This window comes from Acinonyx jubatus, chromosome A1 (genome assembly GCF_027475565.1).
Source record: "Acinonyx jubatus isolate Ajub_Pintada_27869175 chromosome A1, VMU_Ajub_asm_v1.0, whole genome shotgun sequence".
NCBI lineage: Eukaryota > Metazoa > Chordata > Mammalia > Carnivora > Felidae > Acinonyx > Acinonyx jubatus.
Window position 1 is genome coordinate 215,058,089 of NC_069380.1, and position 16,766 is coordinate 215,074,854.

Below are 16,766 nucleotides of genomic sequence, written 5' to 3' on the forward strand. Positions count from 1 at the left end.
ATTCAGAGCTCACTGGCCAATATAAGAAATATGACTTTGCCAAAGTACAAGGAAGACAAAAAAATGTAGTGAAAAAAAAAGAATATTTGGTGAGTACTCTCACTGCAATAATTTGTACAGCCCAAAAAGAAAAGGGGGAAATAAAAAAGAAGTCACAATTTATAATATAGATGTTCCTACGCTAAAAGGTAAAATGATTTGAAATATGATAAAGTGCTTCAAATATGCATAATTATACTTTGTATTTACATGTCTGTATCCTGATTTGGCTAATAGTAAGTGCTTAACTAAGCTGATTTCATAATAGATATTAACCCTTTCACATAATATTCCAGATGATTTTCTCAAGATCCCTGTGGCAGAAATTTAAGAAATTATCTGTTCTGTGATTGAGGAGGTTCTCCTGAAAGAGAACTAAAAGCAATCTTCCCAAAAATTCTACTTAACCCCCACAACACTCAACTTTCTGTAATGAAAAATAGGATTATAAATCATTTTCCACTCAATTTACCATGAATAAAATTGAAATTTTACAAATTTACAAATAAATGTACAAATTGTATCCAATAATAAATTACAACTGCCTCCAGTAAAGATAAGAATTGAAGCCAATATGAGCTCTTCAAATTGTGAAATACATGTTTGTGTTAAATAAATCAGCTAAACCCTTATGGATGGGCAGTAGGCCAGATAAGCAGCAGAAATGGAGATGAAAAAGGGTGGAAGAATACATTGATATAGAAAGTCTCTAAAACAGCCTTTACAAATTAAAAATTTGTAACCATACTACACCTCTGGAACTTTAATAATAAAATGATGCAGGAAAAGCAAGCAAACATTCACATTTTGCCACTAGGAATAGAAATTGTTAAAATGTTCATTTGGAAGTAATTACATCATGGTTATCAAAATTCCTACATGGCATATTGCACTAGTCCTGATAACTCATGCACATTTGTAGAAAAATTTGTGAAGATGTTCAACATTGCATTGATTTTTTTAATGTTTTTATTTATTTTTGAGACAGCGAGAGACAGAACATGAGCAGGGGAGGGGCAGAGAGAGAGGGAGACACAGAATCTGAAGTAGGCTCCAGACTCTGAGCTGTTGCACAGAGCCCGATGCGGGGCTTGAACTCATGGACTGTGAGATCATGACCTGAGTGAAGTCGGATGCTTAACCAAGTGAGCCACCCAGGCGCCCCATCATTGATTTTCTATCAAATGTCATGAAGGGGTTCAGGACAGCACTCCCTCTCCCCAGAATATGCCACTGTGACATGTGAGTTATTTTGATCTGAAGATGCTTAAGGATTCTGGGTGCTCAAGACAAATTTTTGTCCCTCCCATAACCACACAGAAGTACAGAATTTGGGAAGGGGGGGCGTCCCAGAATAAGAGTTATTAACAGAGATAGATATTATCTGAATGACCCATCTGTAATGGCAGGACAAACATCTAACTGCCAAACACCTGCTCTTCTCATCTCCCTGTGAAGTTGCATTCCTTTCCCTGCAGTCCCAGACTCCTGTCCCCTTCTCCTTAGTTGAGGAAGACATATATATCTCATTTTGCCTGTCTTTGGAATTTCTAAGTCTGTGTGGATTCCCCAGTGAATATGCTATGGGATGTGATTCTCTGCTGTTCAACTGCCTCATGTCAATTTGATTCTTAGTCCAGCTACAAGGACCTTTGAGGGGATAAGATTATTCCACCCCAGCAGTCACAAACAACTTTAAAAAAGAATAAAATAATGAGTCATTATTTTATGAAATACTACCAAGTTGTTAAAGAAAGTTGCATATAAAGTAACTTTATGTGGAAATATCCCTGGCAAGGAAGTCTCACAAAGGCATAGGGCTAAGTACTTGGTAACAATACTATCACAGCTAATTTTATTGGGTTCTTTCTCCATATGGAGTATTATTATATCCACCCCAAGTGTATTACACTTACATCATCACAATGACTATGCAGTGTAGATAAAATTATAACCCTTCTTTTACAGATGAGAAAACTAAGTCACTGAGACATCTTTCCAGGTCTTGCTTAAGGTTGCAGAACTAGTGAACGGTTAACCTGAAAACCAATCAAGGCAGCCCGCTCCCAGCCTGTGTTATTCACATTAAGAGATTATCTCGGGGGGGGGGGGGGAGGGGAGGGGAAGAAGAAAGAAAAGAAAAGAAAAGAAAAGAAAAGAAAAGAAAAGAAAAGAAAAGAAGGAAGAAGGAAGGAAGGGAGGGAGGGAGGGAGGGAGGGAGGGAGGAAGGAAGGAAGGAAGGAAGGAAAGAAAAGAAAGAAAGAAAGAAAGAAAGAAAGAAAGAAAGAAAGAAAGAAAGAAAGAAAGAAAGAAAGAAAGAAAGAAAGAAAAGAGGAGACACTTAAAGAGAAAAAAAATCCTATTTATATGGGAAAAAAATGCCTGTAGCTATACACTTACACAAATGTTTTAAAAAGAAAAAGAGGGGTGCCTGGGTGGCTCAGTTGGTTGGTCGTCCAACTTTGGCCCAGGTCATGATCTCAGAGTTTGTGAGTTCGTGCCTCACATCGGACTCTGTCCTGACAGCTCGGAGCCTGGAGCCTGTTTCAGATTCTGTGTCTCCCTCTCTCTCTGCTCCTTCCCTACTCTCTCTCACTCGCTCGCTCTCTCTCTCTCAAAGATAAATAAAAATTTCTAAAAAATTTAAAGAAAAAGAATGGGAAGATAAACATCAAAATTCCACCTGATGAACCAAAATACAGGCTTCATAATAGCTGCTGCTGTATCTATTTTATATGCTTTCTTTTCTAGCAACAGTGCCTTGTTAAGCCTTAGATAAATACTTGTTGCTGGTTAATGAGTCATGGGCTAATATATACACAGTACTTAACTTTCTGTAAAGGAATGTGTTGGGAAATGTGAAGGAAAGCGTGGTGGCATGCTTTACTTCTTTTATGTTTCGATATTATTTGAATTCCTGAAAATGAGACTATATTATTACTTATATAATTTTATGCTATATTAACAGATTTTGAAAACTATTCTCTAATGACAAGCAAGTTAGAGTTTCTTAAATATTTTAAGTTCATGCCTTTTAGTGGGTAAGATTTTCAGACTATCTTTAGTATTAAAAGAAATACAAAACTTAACATGCTCTGTTTTGTAATAAGGACGTGGTTTATTTAATTTAATAAGCAGTTAAACCTGAAAGACTTAATATATTAGCTTAGATGTTTGACATATGTCTCTATTTCCTTTGAAAATTTAGAATACCCTGGGCACCTTTTAAGTTCACTGAGGCTTGGGGGGGGGGCTGGTAAAAAGTAACTTTAATGCATTTGGGAACCACAGTGTTATAACAATATTTAAATTCCTTAAATAAATATTTTAAATGTACATTTCTATCGTCATGTTCACGGGCACAAGTTTGCATGCAAATTTATTTCCTTAGAACATCATGCCTGCTTATGTTTTGCATTTATTTCTCTTATAATTATTTATTTGTAATTTTAATCTCAAATATGTTTTGGGGGATGTTTGTTTGTTGAAGAAAGTAATGTAGTATTTTTTACAAAAACAGCTACAGGAAGAGGTGGAAGGGGACTACCATCATGTTTCCCTCATGGAGGGGAAAACGGTGCCTAGAATAAACAGGGCCATGAAGGGGCAAGAGGATTGCAGGCACTTGGGCAGAGTCTTTGGCTGCAGGAAGCATTCTTTGGTTACTCTCAAGAACGGGAAAGAAGTAGCCCAAGGAAAGCATCTGCCTCAGAGCTCCATTCAGGGTCCCCGCTCTACAGGCTGGTAAGGGGTGGCTTCAGACTTCCAGTGCACCACCTGCAGCACCAAAACCATGCACCACAATACAAGATTCACCTAAGAAGAGGTATCAACATTGTGTGGATTGGAGCAAAACTGCAGAGCAGTTTCAGGGGACGTCCGTGGATTTCTGGGCTTCAGAGTAGCTAATCGTAATGTTCAGGGACATGACAGATTTGCAGAGAATGAGTGCCAAATGGAAGGATACAGGCACTAAGGCCAGGAAGATGGCTATAGCTAGGATGGCCAGTGCAATGCGGAGTCCTAAGGGGCCTCTGAGGAAGTCTTCGATGCAGTTGCTGTAGACCAAGAAGATCAGAAGCAGGAGACAGTAGGGGGGCCAGGAGGCCAGAGACCCCAGCCGCAAAGTAGCAGAGGGATGGGGCCGAGGATTACGATAAGGCCAGGGAGGAGCCATTCAGGGTGACCGTGCCATACAGGGGACAGCAGCCACTGAAGGAACCTTGGGTCCAGGTCAGCATCGCAGCTGCCATGGCCCCACGCAGGAAGGAGGCTTTGAAGAGTAAGAACTTGAAATGCTGCATAATGCAAAGTGTAATGGTGAGCAGAGTATTTTTTCTAGAATATGATGGATATCATAAAAATTTTAGACTCAAAACAAAGTTATATTTATATTTTAAAATTCTTAAATTGTTTAACTTAGATTTGTTAAGTAATTAACTTAAAATTGAATAATTAACAGAATTAGATATTTTTGCTGTTAATAATGTTAATATCAATGCTCAAAATGTATTTTTTTAAGTTTTAATGGTAACGATTTTGTAAGGGATATGATCCCTTCTCAACCTGAATAGTAACTGGCTATTTTATGATAAGTTTCTTCTGTTTTTAGGAAAATAGGTTCAATGTATAGTTCTTTAGAATGTGGCTTATTGTTTTCATGACATATTTATTTCTATATCAATACTTATAATGTTAACATGTCAAAATGAAGTATGAGCTTGATAACATCTATAATAGCTTCTTGAATAGTGACTGTTATAAAAATAAAGACACAGATGAAGGCTATTTCACATTTCATTATTTTAAAAATGTATTTTGTTTTCCTTATAATGTGTCATATTTTTGCAATGTGGAAAAGCCATAAGCCTGCCACCACATAAGACTTCCCCAAAAATTAAATGGTGACTATAGTTAATGATGACATTGACACAAAATAGCATTTTGAAAGCCTTGTGAGTTTTTCTATTAGTGAACATTCTATATCAAAGGACAAAGTTCAGTCCATAACTGATGCATAACTTAATAGGAGTATATCCACAAATGAGTTAAATTCTCTGTAACTACTCCTTGAGACATTAAATAAAGACAGTATCATCTTCCTCACAAAGTCAATGTCATGGGGTCAACTGAGGTAAACCGTGTCACTAATGTCTGGCACAAGAAAGTCATTAAGCTAATAAGCACATTTAAAAAAAAAATTAATGTTTATTTTTGAGAGAGAGAGACAGAGAGACAGAGCATGAGTAAGGAAGGGGCAGAGAGAGAGGGAGACACAGAATCTGTAGCAGGCTCCAGGCTCTGAGCTGTCAGCACAGAGCCCATCACCAGGCTTGAACTCACAAGCCCTGAGATCATGACCTGAGCCGAAGCTGGACGCCTAACCAACTGAGCCACCCAGGTGCCCCAATAAGTACATAATTTTTAAAAAGTTTAAGTAATATAATACCATTTTATAAAGTTGCAATTTATTCTTATTTCTGAGAAATTAAGTTGTTCATCTGTTATTCAGCCTAACTGGCTGACATTTCACCAATATTTACTGGGGGAAATATTTACCCATAATTTTCGATTGTGTCAATCAACGTAGTAAGCACTGGAGATATATAACTGAGCAAGACAAAGAAGGCTTTGCCTACCATGGAGCTTCTTTTTCTAGTATGAGTCTGAAAGTCAGGGATACAGAAAATGAATTACACACAAAATAAATGTGATACTTCAGAGAGTGATCAATATGGTGATAAATTAGCATGAGAAAACTGGTGACTGGGAAGTTACCTTAAATAGAATGATCAGGGTAATGAGGTAACATCTGAACTTAGGGCTTAATGATGAGAAAGAACCAGTCACATACACATCCTAGGGAAATACATTCCCATTCAGAGGAAACAGCAGAAACAAAGACTGAGAGATGGGAAGAAAGCAGACATAACCAGAAGGAAGAAGAATGCTAATGTAGCTACAACACGGTAAGGAAGGTTACAGAGATGTTACTGCAGGAGGAGGCAGGTATCAGATTTTTAAACCATGACAGGAAGGTTGGATTTGTTCAAATTCCAGTAGAAAGCCTTTGGGTAATTTTAATCAGGTGGCTGACATGATTGAATCTATTTAAAACAGCAATCCAAATCCAACTAATTGTTAGGCTCTTGTATTAATCTAAGTAGGAGAAAATGGATGTATAATAAATAGGATTAGTGGAGACAGAGGGGACTAAGCTCATTTGGGAAATATTTTGGAGATAGAACCAAGAAAATGAATTTTCTGAAGGCAGTACATAAACAGATACATCCAGGGTAATTTTTATGCTGTAACAGAATGCTGATTCTATAACACGAAAATGGATCAACAGATCCATTTCATCAGAAAGGAAGCGGAAGAGAGAAGTTCAAGTATCCTACTTCATGCATGTAAAATACAGGTAACTATTACATTTCCAAAAGAAGATTCTAGGTAACCTGGAAATATGGACATATAAGTATGTAACTCCTAGGAGATATCAAGATTGTTGCTCTCAATCTGCAAATCACCAGAATATAGGATATTTCAAAGCCTTAAGGATGGATGGCATTATAGAAAAAAAAAAAAAAAGCCCAGCTGACGCCCTAAAGCAGTCTAGTATTTTGAGGCCTAGAAGGAAAGCCTCAGCTGTAGTTGGGGAATAAAGCCAATAATCAAGATATTCTATTGTCATTGATGTCTGGGATTGGAAGTTTTTCAAGGAATTGAGGATGGAATGCAGTCAAATCCTGCTAAGCGGCAAATTAGGATGAAAACATGGGATTAATATTGTATAAGATTTCAGTGCTGGTGCCCTTAGTAAGAACTCTTTCACTGGCATGTTGAGAAAGACAGCTACAGTAGAGCTAACCAAAGAAAGAAGAAGAATGAAAAATAAGACAAGTCATATACAATATTTGTCATATTAATCATATTGTCTTGGGGGAAAAATGCACTTTATATAAGGTTGTGGTACTTCAACTTATTTTTAAGGTAAAAATTTAGTTGATAATATAAAGTAAGAATTACACCTATTCTGCTCATGAACATACAGAATAGCAAAGTTTTGTTCCTTTTTTCAGGATTAATTAATTTTCATATTCCTTACAGTTCTACTCACTTAAATCCCCATGTTTATATTTACCAAGGGGAAATTTAATTGTGAACAAGCTTATATTTGCATCATTTAAATAGTGCCAAATAAAAATATAATTTAAACCATTTTTTTAAATAAAAGAATTCCAATTCATTATCAAGAAAAGTTAGGTTTATTGACTGATAATGTGTTGTCAAGACTCAGTTCTTGATAATTCGGTTATACTACTGTAAGACAATCCTTTTGGTAATTAAAAATTCATGTATTTGAGTGTGTGTACAGGGACAGAGAGGGAGAGTGACACACACAGGAAGAGAAAGAAACAAAGAGAAGAGAGAGTGAGCTTTGAGAAACAAATTTTTAAAATGATTATACGTATTATGTAAAAACATTAATATTTAAATACATTTTAAAGAAGAATAATTTTACTTATTTTTCCATACTAATTATAAGCCAATTTTTAAATGTAAGTGATACAATTATTAACAAGTTTTAGATTGCTCAGTAGAGTTCCGAAGATAAATATTAATGAACACGCTATATTGTGTCGTATGCTGATTGATTCTGGAGTGTTGTAGACAATTTTATATATCATATTTTAAAAAGGATAAGCTTAAATTACAAATGAATACTAAATATAAAGGAATATAAAATATTTCTTGGAGAGAAACTAACAATATTCATATTCAATGACTCAGTGAAGGCACATGAAAGTTAAAAACATCGATACCCTTCTTCAAATATTTAGAGGGTCTTACAGAGGAAATTTGGCTTGCATTATTCAAAATGGTCCAATGCATACTCAAAAAGGTATGGTTGCTCCTTCAAATTTTCCACTGCTAATTGTATATGAAGCCAGATGGCAGTAAAGCAGCATCCAATCATGGAAATTCCACAGTAAATTCTTAAATTTTTGAGAGTGAACTACTTAGAAAATAGAATATTCTTTATTTGTGTTATAGACCTCTTAGCACCACATTTTGTATTACTGCACTGAAAAGATCCTCTTACTACCATATGGTAATAACTGGGTAAAATTAATGAAGTATAATCAAAACCCCCAAATGCCACACTATTGTCCTTCCTGGAGATTTCGTGATGACTTGGTCAAATTAGAGCCCTTTCATAGTGATTCAGTATTAGAGAAGAGGAAGGAGGTTATGTGACATTATTAAACCTGAACTATATTTAAATTTTCACCTGCCATAAAACTTTAGGCTTAAGCATCTATGAAGAATTCAAACTTTCTGTGAAAGGAAAGAAAATTTAATATTTCCTATCCCAAAAACATCTGCCCACACAGAAACATTTGGAGAAAACAAAGAATCAAAACTTGATTCAAAACAAAATTTTCTGAAGTTAAAAAATTGAACTATATCATTGAAAAAGGAGACTCTAACACCAGGTAAAAAGATAAATGGCCAAATTTGTTTTAAACATTGACAGATGAATAATCAAATACTTTAATATTGTAAGTTCTTATACATAATACTTGTATGGAAAAGGTAAAATTAAGAAATTAAAATCTGGAATTTACTGTATGAATCATATCTATCATTAATTTAACTTTATGTAATTCCATTACATCTTTATAAATATAATAATATGTTTAAGCCTGGAGCCTGCATCGAATGCTGTGTGTGTGTCTCTCTCTCTGCCCCTCCCCTGCTCACACTCTCTCTCTCTCAAAAAAAAAAAATTTTTTTTTAAAAATTTAAAAAACTTATTAAAATGCATGTTACATAAATTATGTAAAATATATATAAAAGAGAATATATATGTAAGACTTACACTGATAGACTAAGACTAATATGTACATTTTAAGTATATATGTATATATATGTGCATATATACACACACACACATATAGCCTTAAATATATATTCTTCATATACTAGATCTTCTGGCTTACATAAAATATAATTCAATTTTCAAAATATGTTTACATTAAAGATTGCCATAACAATCTATTTCTGCAAAGTATATTTATTTTTAGTATAATAGAAAACAATAGTATATACTGTTTTAAAAAAGACATGATTAAAGTGTAATATGTGGATTGCATAAATTTTACAATATAACAATATTTAAGCTGCCCATCTGGGCAGGTATTTTCTGCTTTCTAACACAATACCATCATCTCTCATCTGGACCCTTTAAATACACTCCTAAATGATCTCCTCATTGCCATTAAACTTGTCACCTCTGCTCCCTTCTCCAAATGACAGCAAGAGTGATATTTTTAAATTTTTTTTCAACATTTATTTATTTTTGGGACAGAGAGAGACAGAGCATGAACGGGGGAGGGGCAGAGAGAGAGGGAGACACAGAATCGGAAACAGGCTCCAGGCTCTGAGCCATCAGCCCAGAGCCTGACGCGGGGCTCGAACTCACGGCGAGATCATGACCTGGCTGAAGTCAGACACTTAACCGACTGCGCCACCCAGGCGCCCCAAGAGTGATATTTTTAAAAAGCAAATTTATTCTTGTTGCTCTCTCGCTTAATACCACTCTATTCCTATTAAATGTAGAATGAATTTCAACATGCCTAGCAGAAAGTCTCTTGCTTCATCTCAACTTAATTTCATGGAACTCTGCCTCATTCATTAATCTCTAGCTGCTTTCTTTGATCCCTTTTTCTGATGGTCTTTGTTGCTGCAGGGACTTTGCACATCCTCTCTCTATATTGTGAATGATCATTCAATCCTTTTCCTGCACCTCACAGCCTCAGATTTAGTATCATTTGTTATTTCAAATGAGCCTAGTTCCACTTTTTTGGTGCTTCCATAGGTTATCATTTTATTTACTGTAGTTTTAACTTCATTTTTGGAAAACAGAAATATTGTGTCCCCAGCACTGAACAGAAAATTAAATGAGTTAGGGAAAAAAAATCTTACACACTGCTTTATCACTAAAGGCTGGCATATCATGTGACATAAAGTAGGTACTTAATACATTTTGGTGACTGAAAATAAATTTCAAGTAGTCTCAGTGATCTGTTATATATAGTTGTGTTATAGATTTGGGGTAAAAATTTAAATTGGTAGGCTCAAAAAGTAAAAGCTAATACAACATTTATATAGGCAGATTGTACACAAATAGTTTAATCTTTGATGTAGTATAAGCAGACATTTAGTTTATTTGCTCCCTTAAGAATACGGCATTTTCCAACTACCTAATCATTTGAAAGAACTTGTTTAGGGACACCTGGGTGGCTCAGTTAGTTGAGGCTCCAAATCTGGATTTTGGCTCAGGTCATGATCTCACAGTTTGTGTGTGAGTTTGAGCCCCACGTTGGGCTCTGTGCTAAAAGTGCAGAGCCTGCCCGGGATTTTCTCTTCTTCTCTCTCTCCCCCTCCTACCCCAAATAAACACACCTTTTAAAAAAATAAAAGAACTTGTTTAAAAATCAGAGTTCTCTCATGGTATCGAAAGACCCATGCACTCCTGTGTTTAATGTAGTATTATTCACAATTGCCAAGATATAGAAACAACTTCAAGTATCCATCAGTGGGTTAGTGGATAAAGATGTGCTGTACACACACACACACACACACACACACACACACACACACACAATGCAATATTATTCATCCATGAGGGAAAAAAAAAAAAAGAATCTTGCCATTTGTGACAATGTGGATGGACCGGGGGCATTATGTTAAGTGAGATAAGTGAGACAGAGAAAGACAATTACTGTATGTTCTCACTGATACGTGGAATCTAACTCAAGCAGAGCAGAACTCATAGAAACAGGGTAGAATGGTGGTTATTAGGGGCTGGGCAGTGGAGGAATTGGGAGGCTGTCGTTTAAGGATACGAACTTGCAAACAATAGATAATGAAGTCCTGAGGATCTAATGCAAAGCATAGTGATTATAGATAATAATACTATATTATAAATTTCAAAGTTGCTAACAGACTAGATCTTAATTGTTCCCACCACAGAAATCAACATGGGGGCACCTGGGTGGCTCAGTCACTTAAGCCTCTGACTCTTGATTTTGGCTCAGGTCATGATCTCGGGATTCCTGGCATTGAGCCCCACACTGGGATCCCTGATGACAATACAGAGTCTGCTTGGAATTCTCTCTTACGCTGTCTCTCTGCCCCATTCCTCCACCCCCTGTGCATATGTGTGCACATGCTCTGTCTCTCAAAAAAGCTTTTTAAAAAAATCAACATGACATATACCTTAAATTTATATAATGGTATGTGTCAATTATATCTCAATTTTTAAATATTTTTTAATGTTGATTTATTTTTGATCGAGACAGAGCCTGAGTGGGAGGGGCAGAGAGAGGAGAGACAGAATCCAAAGCAGGCGCCAGGCTATGAGCTGTCACCACAGAGTCCAACATGGGGCTCGAAACCACGAACTGTGAGATGAGGACCTGAGCCGATGTCAGACACTTAACCAACTGACCAACCCACGTGCCCCAATATATCTCATTTTTTAAAAAATCAGGGTTTCCTTTATTGTTGCTTATTTGTTTAGTCTTTTGCTTTTATTTTTCCTTTTTATAATCTCTTAGCATTTTAACACTCAAAATGATAAACTACAATTCTCAAAGCCTGAAAAGCATTTGGACAAGCATCAGTATGTTTTATTCTAGATTGCTCTTTCTAATATTAGTGCAAAGAATTACAGTGAGTATGTAATGAAAATTGCTTAGAAGGAACAAATTGAATTAAATCTGTATTTGCTTTTTAAATATTATGAGGTTAACTAAATTTTAAATTTTGCCATCTATGTACCATAGCAGAGAAAGTAGCATAAAAAAGAGCCAGAAAATAATTATCTAGGTCAATTTCTTTAATGATACAATTTATCAGGCTTACGAAAACGTTACCCTGTAGGAAAAAGTAGAGTTGACACACCAATATTTCACTGGCATTATAGTCTTTGGAAAATTGCCTAGTTTAAAAGTAAGATATTTTGGTTCTGGTTGATTAAACTATTTAAACAATCTCTGCTAGTATATGTGGCTTGTCTTTAGATAATCTAAAATAAGCACATAAAACAAACAAAATATATTTTTATCCTGTGATTCATTGCTGTGTATATTTTCATTATTTGAAATGCACAATATTGTGGTTTTTAAGCTAATTCTATTCTGGATTGAAAGTACTTTGCATAGAACTGAATCAGTCACTATCACACTCTTGCAGTAGATTGATTCACATATACAAAGGATAAGCTTTGGCCTTTTTACTGTTTTGACTGTATTTTGGTATTAAATTATTTATTACACATTTTAATGCAAATTTATTTGACCTATGGAGTTGATTCTAAACATTATGAAAGGTTTACATGTAACCTTTACTTACCCTCATCAATCCCAGCATTATGCTGAATAACGCAATGTTTATAATTACTATTTTAAATCCTTTGACGGAAATTGTTTCTACGCTTATTAATTCAAATAAATACGTCAAATAATAACCAGAATTGCCAATTCCAAACATTCTACCTTCTTCATCCTAGGGACTTCATTAATATAAAGGACAAGCCATAGATAAGATTTGCCAGCATGCTCATTTTTATGCACTTTTCTTTGGAGAGCTTTTTGGTTGTTGTTTATTACAATCACACACGGTTCCTCCTAATTTATAGATCCAAGAACTGGGGAACATTAATCTCTTATGATTTTTGTAACCTCAAATACAAGTTTAATTTACTGAATGCAGAAATGCAAAAAAATCTTATGGAGTTAATGTGGCTTTTTTTTTTTTTTTTGCATCTTATGTTAAACTCTAATCCACGTTCCTGCAGATTTTATAGTTATTTACCTATATTTTTGGAGGCAAGCAACACAAAATGCCTTTGTACAGGATGAGTCACTCCAAGGAATGTGACTAGAGACAGCATATTAGTACTGCTTGACAAAGCAACTTATTATTTAAGCACAGAAAAGGACAAGAAATTGTATTTGAGTGAAAGGGAAAGGAGAGGCAGAAGAGGAAAAACATCAGTGCAAACTATAACAACCAGAAAATTGGATGAAAAGAAACAAGTCAAAGTTCTAGGAGGAATACCAATACGAGTACAGCCGGCCGCACTACTTATCAGCTGCACACAGGCCAAGCTCCTCGAGGAAATCCAATTTGTTTAGAGGAAGTGACCAAAGAGATAGAGCCAGGCAAATGATCCGAAGTGCCCTGTAACAAAACATACCAGAGAAGCTGCTTTCCATAGTTTGAAATGTTTCCCACTAGGCTTTGTCATTTTTAAGAAACCACCCACTTTAAAATGGCACAAAGAATCCCTAATTCGGACAGAGTTACTATTATATATCATATTTTTAAAAATTATGTAATGGAAAAAGGTGCTGACAACTGAACTAGTAAATTCACATTTTCTCAAGTACTGAACCCTTTAAAACCTGAAGCAGTTTATTCTGAAATATTTTAAATATACCCTTGAATGTTTCAAGACCTCCAACTCTAATTAGGAAAAATAAAAATCAAACAGTATGGCAACACGTATTTCATATGAAGATTCAAAAGTTAAAAAATAGGCTATACGGACCAGAGGATAGCATCACTTTAAAAGACAAGTGAGACACTGATGGAAATTGGGTAGTATGTCAATAATCTATAAAGGAATTACCAAAGTTGAAGAAACAGGGGCAGGGATGTTATCCCTCTCATCTTGAATCTAAAAAAAAATGATGTACACCAACTAAAATAAGAAAAATGCAGGCTTAAAGAAAGAAAATAGTTTACATCAAGGAGGTAATTTACACAGTATAATAATCTCTAAAGTTAGCCACAGAATCATGAAATCACCAAATTTCAAGAAAATAATGTCTACAGATAGGATGCTGGGTTAGTTACAACCATTGGAATTTGATCAAAAAAACCTGGTTTGTAGGTCTTGTGTAAGGTTTTCTCTCTACTTTTATCAGTTTGGAAATGAATCAAGAGAAGTTGTGCTGTGGAATCATGCAAACCAAAATGGCTTTCCTTTACTACAGGTTTCTTTCAATTCTAATTTACTTTGTTAACAATTTCTATATTTTCTGTGTAAGTGCCTGAATGGTGCCTATTGCCCATGCCGAGTAGAAATTAATTGCATCACAGTTGCTTAAAAGTACTACAGCATCAAAATTCTTAAAAGCATTTGCAGCCTTAATGTTGTGCAAAATGCTCTATTAGCTACAACTAAATTTAAGCTTATGTTGTCTTTATGCTGAAATGGAGCAGTTTCTGAGCTTGATGAAAAAACGCATTACGTATCCTCAAAGTATCATTTTCTCTTGTGTGTGAATTAATATTCTGACAATAAAATTGTTTTCATAGCAATTATATAATTTTTCATGGTTTCTTTTGTCTGTATTGTTTCCACTATTTTCAAAGGTAGGAGTGTGCAAAACCATTAAATTTCTCATCATATAATAGAAATATATTTATAATTTCTAATGGAATGTATTCCCAAAATACTTGAGGTGGTTAAGGGATAAAATAGGTAGGAGTTTGTTTTTATGGAGTCTGAGGTGTTTAAAAATACTTAGAAATAATTGACTTTATACGCATGTATCCCAACTACTTGTGTTTATTTGATGCCTATTATATGCCAAGCACTATTTGAAGATCTTGAAATGCATCTCTGAACAAGACAGACAGTATTCTCTCCCCAGAAAGCCTGCATTCTTTTGAGAAGGGACAAAAAAGCAAACAAAATGAATGAATCATTGAATAACCATTTGGAAAATATGAGTCTGTTATTCATATTCTGCAAATAATTAAGATAGGGTAAGAGATGAATGACAGGGGCACCTGGGTGGTTCAGTCGGTGGAGCTTTGACTCAACTGCAGCTCAGGTCATGATCTCAGGGTTGGTAAGATGGAGCCCCACATCAGGCTCTGCCCTGAGAAGCGGGAGCCTCCTTGGGATTCTCTCTCTCCCTTTCTCTCTGCTCCTATTTGCTTGCTCTCTCTGTCTCAAAATAAGTGAATAAACTTAAAAAAAAAAAAAAAAAGAGGTGAATGATAAGGTAAATGGTTTGACATGGAGAGTTCCCTAACAAAGCCATAAGTATACTAAGATGAATAATAAAGAAGTGGTCATATAAAGTACTGGATACAACGTCATTTCAAGAACAAATTAATATCATTTTTGAGGCAGATATGCCAACTTGTCGCCAGATATCAGTTCTGTCTGTCTTCACAAAACTCCTTATGGTATATTTTTTCTCTGAGTAAGATTTACACCTCATTTCCTTTTTTCCTAAGGTATGCATATGTGTCTAAATTTGTACCAAATATATGTGTAACTAGAAGTGGCATGCAGCTGATGCCAGAAAACCTCCTTATAGATAACCAGCTTGTGCCCTTTGACACGTCTTTGTCCCTTCCAACATTTTTTTTTTGCCAAAAAGAAGAAATGGCTGAAATTAAATTTTAACTTTCATGTTGTACCGTAAAGTTGAGAGTCTATACATCCATGGTGAAGCATTTAGTGGAAGAAGTTTGATTCCTTCACCATGAGGACCATGAGAATATCATGAAACATAAAGCATCACGTCAGTGATGAACTGATCAACAAAAAGGTGTTGCAGGAAAAAGAGGGGCCATGGTTAATTCAGCTTTTTCCTCAACTAAAGAAATTCCTAGTTTATTCGTTCATATAGGATTGTTCAACTATAATAACACAGAAAATAACTTAGATAACTCTGCCCTGAAAGAGTAAAGAAAAAAAAAAAAACCTTAAATGTGTATTCTTTATACTTTACAAAAATATCAAAGATTTTGTGCTTCTGGACGAATCAAATGAGAATATGTTATTTGACCTGCCTTCTTATATGAAAAAAACACCTGCAGGCCCCCAAATAGGTAGTATTACTGCTATATTTTGAATAGAAGAGGGGGTGCCTGGGTGGCTCAGTCGGTTAAGCACCTGACTCTTTCTTGATTTCAGCTTAGGTCATGATCTAATAGTTCGTGAGTTTGGGCCCTGCATTGGGCTCTGCACTGTCAGTGTGGAGCCTGCTTGGGATTCACTCTCTCTCCCTCTTTCACTGCCCCTTCCCCACCTTCTTTCTCTCTCTGCCTCAGAATAAATAAATAAACTTAAATTTTGTTGAATAAAAGAAAGATAACCTTATGAATAGAAGGTTACCTGACTTGAAAATCTAATCTGATGACTACCTTGAAATGAGACTGGTCAGGTATGGGGGTAGGTGGTATTGATTAAATATTAAGTGGGAGGAAACTGACATTTATTGAGCACTTAAAATGTTTCAGGAACATTAACATATTTTAATATATATCAAGTGTATTCTGAGATGCAGACATTGTTTAACCTATTTGTAGCCAAAATTAGTCAATCTAAGGTAATTTAAATAAATTTTCTAAAGTAATAGCATAGGAGAGCCAGGAAAATAATTGGAACTGATTTACCATCTATCTATTCAAGATTAACCACAAAATGATAGTGACTCAGTTCTTTTTTTTTAAACAATCCAACTACTCTCAGTAATAAATCATGACAGTAAAGACTAGGGAGTGGAGGATATCTGTGGACATTAAGGAATTATAATTGCATATTTGTCACTCTTACCTGTAATATCAATTATCTACCCCTGAAAGAATGTTTTAAGGTATTCACTATTTAATTTAAGCAATCC

At 35.3% G+C, this 16,766-nt stretch overlaps 1 pseudogene; it reads right to left on the reverse strand.

Moving 5' to 3' along the window:
- Positions 1–3,562: 3,562 nt before the first annotated feature.
- LOC128315948 (transmembrane protein 179B-like) overlaps positions 3,563–16,766 on the reverse strand; it is a 43,730-nt pseudogene continuing 30,526 nt past the window's right edge.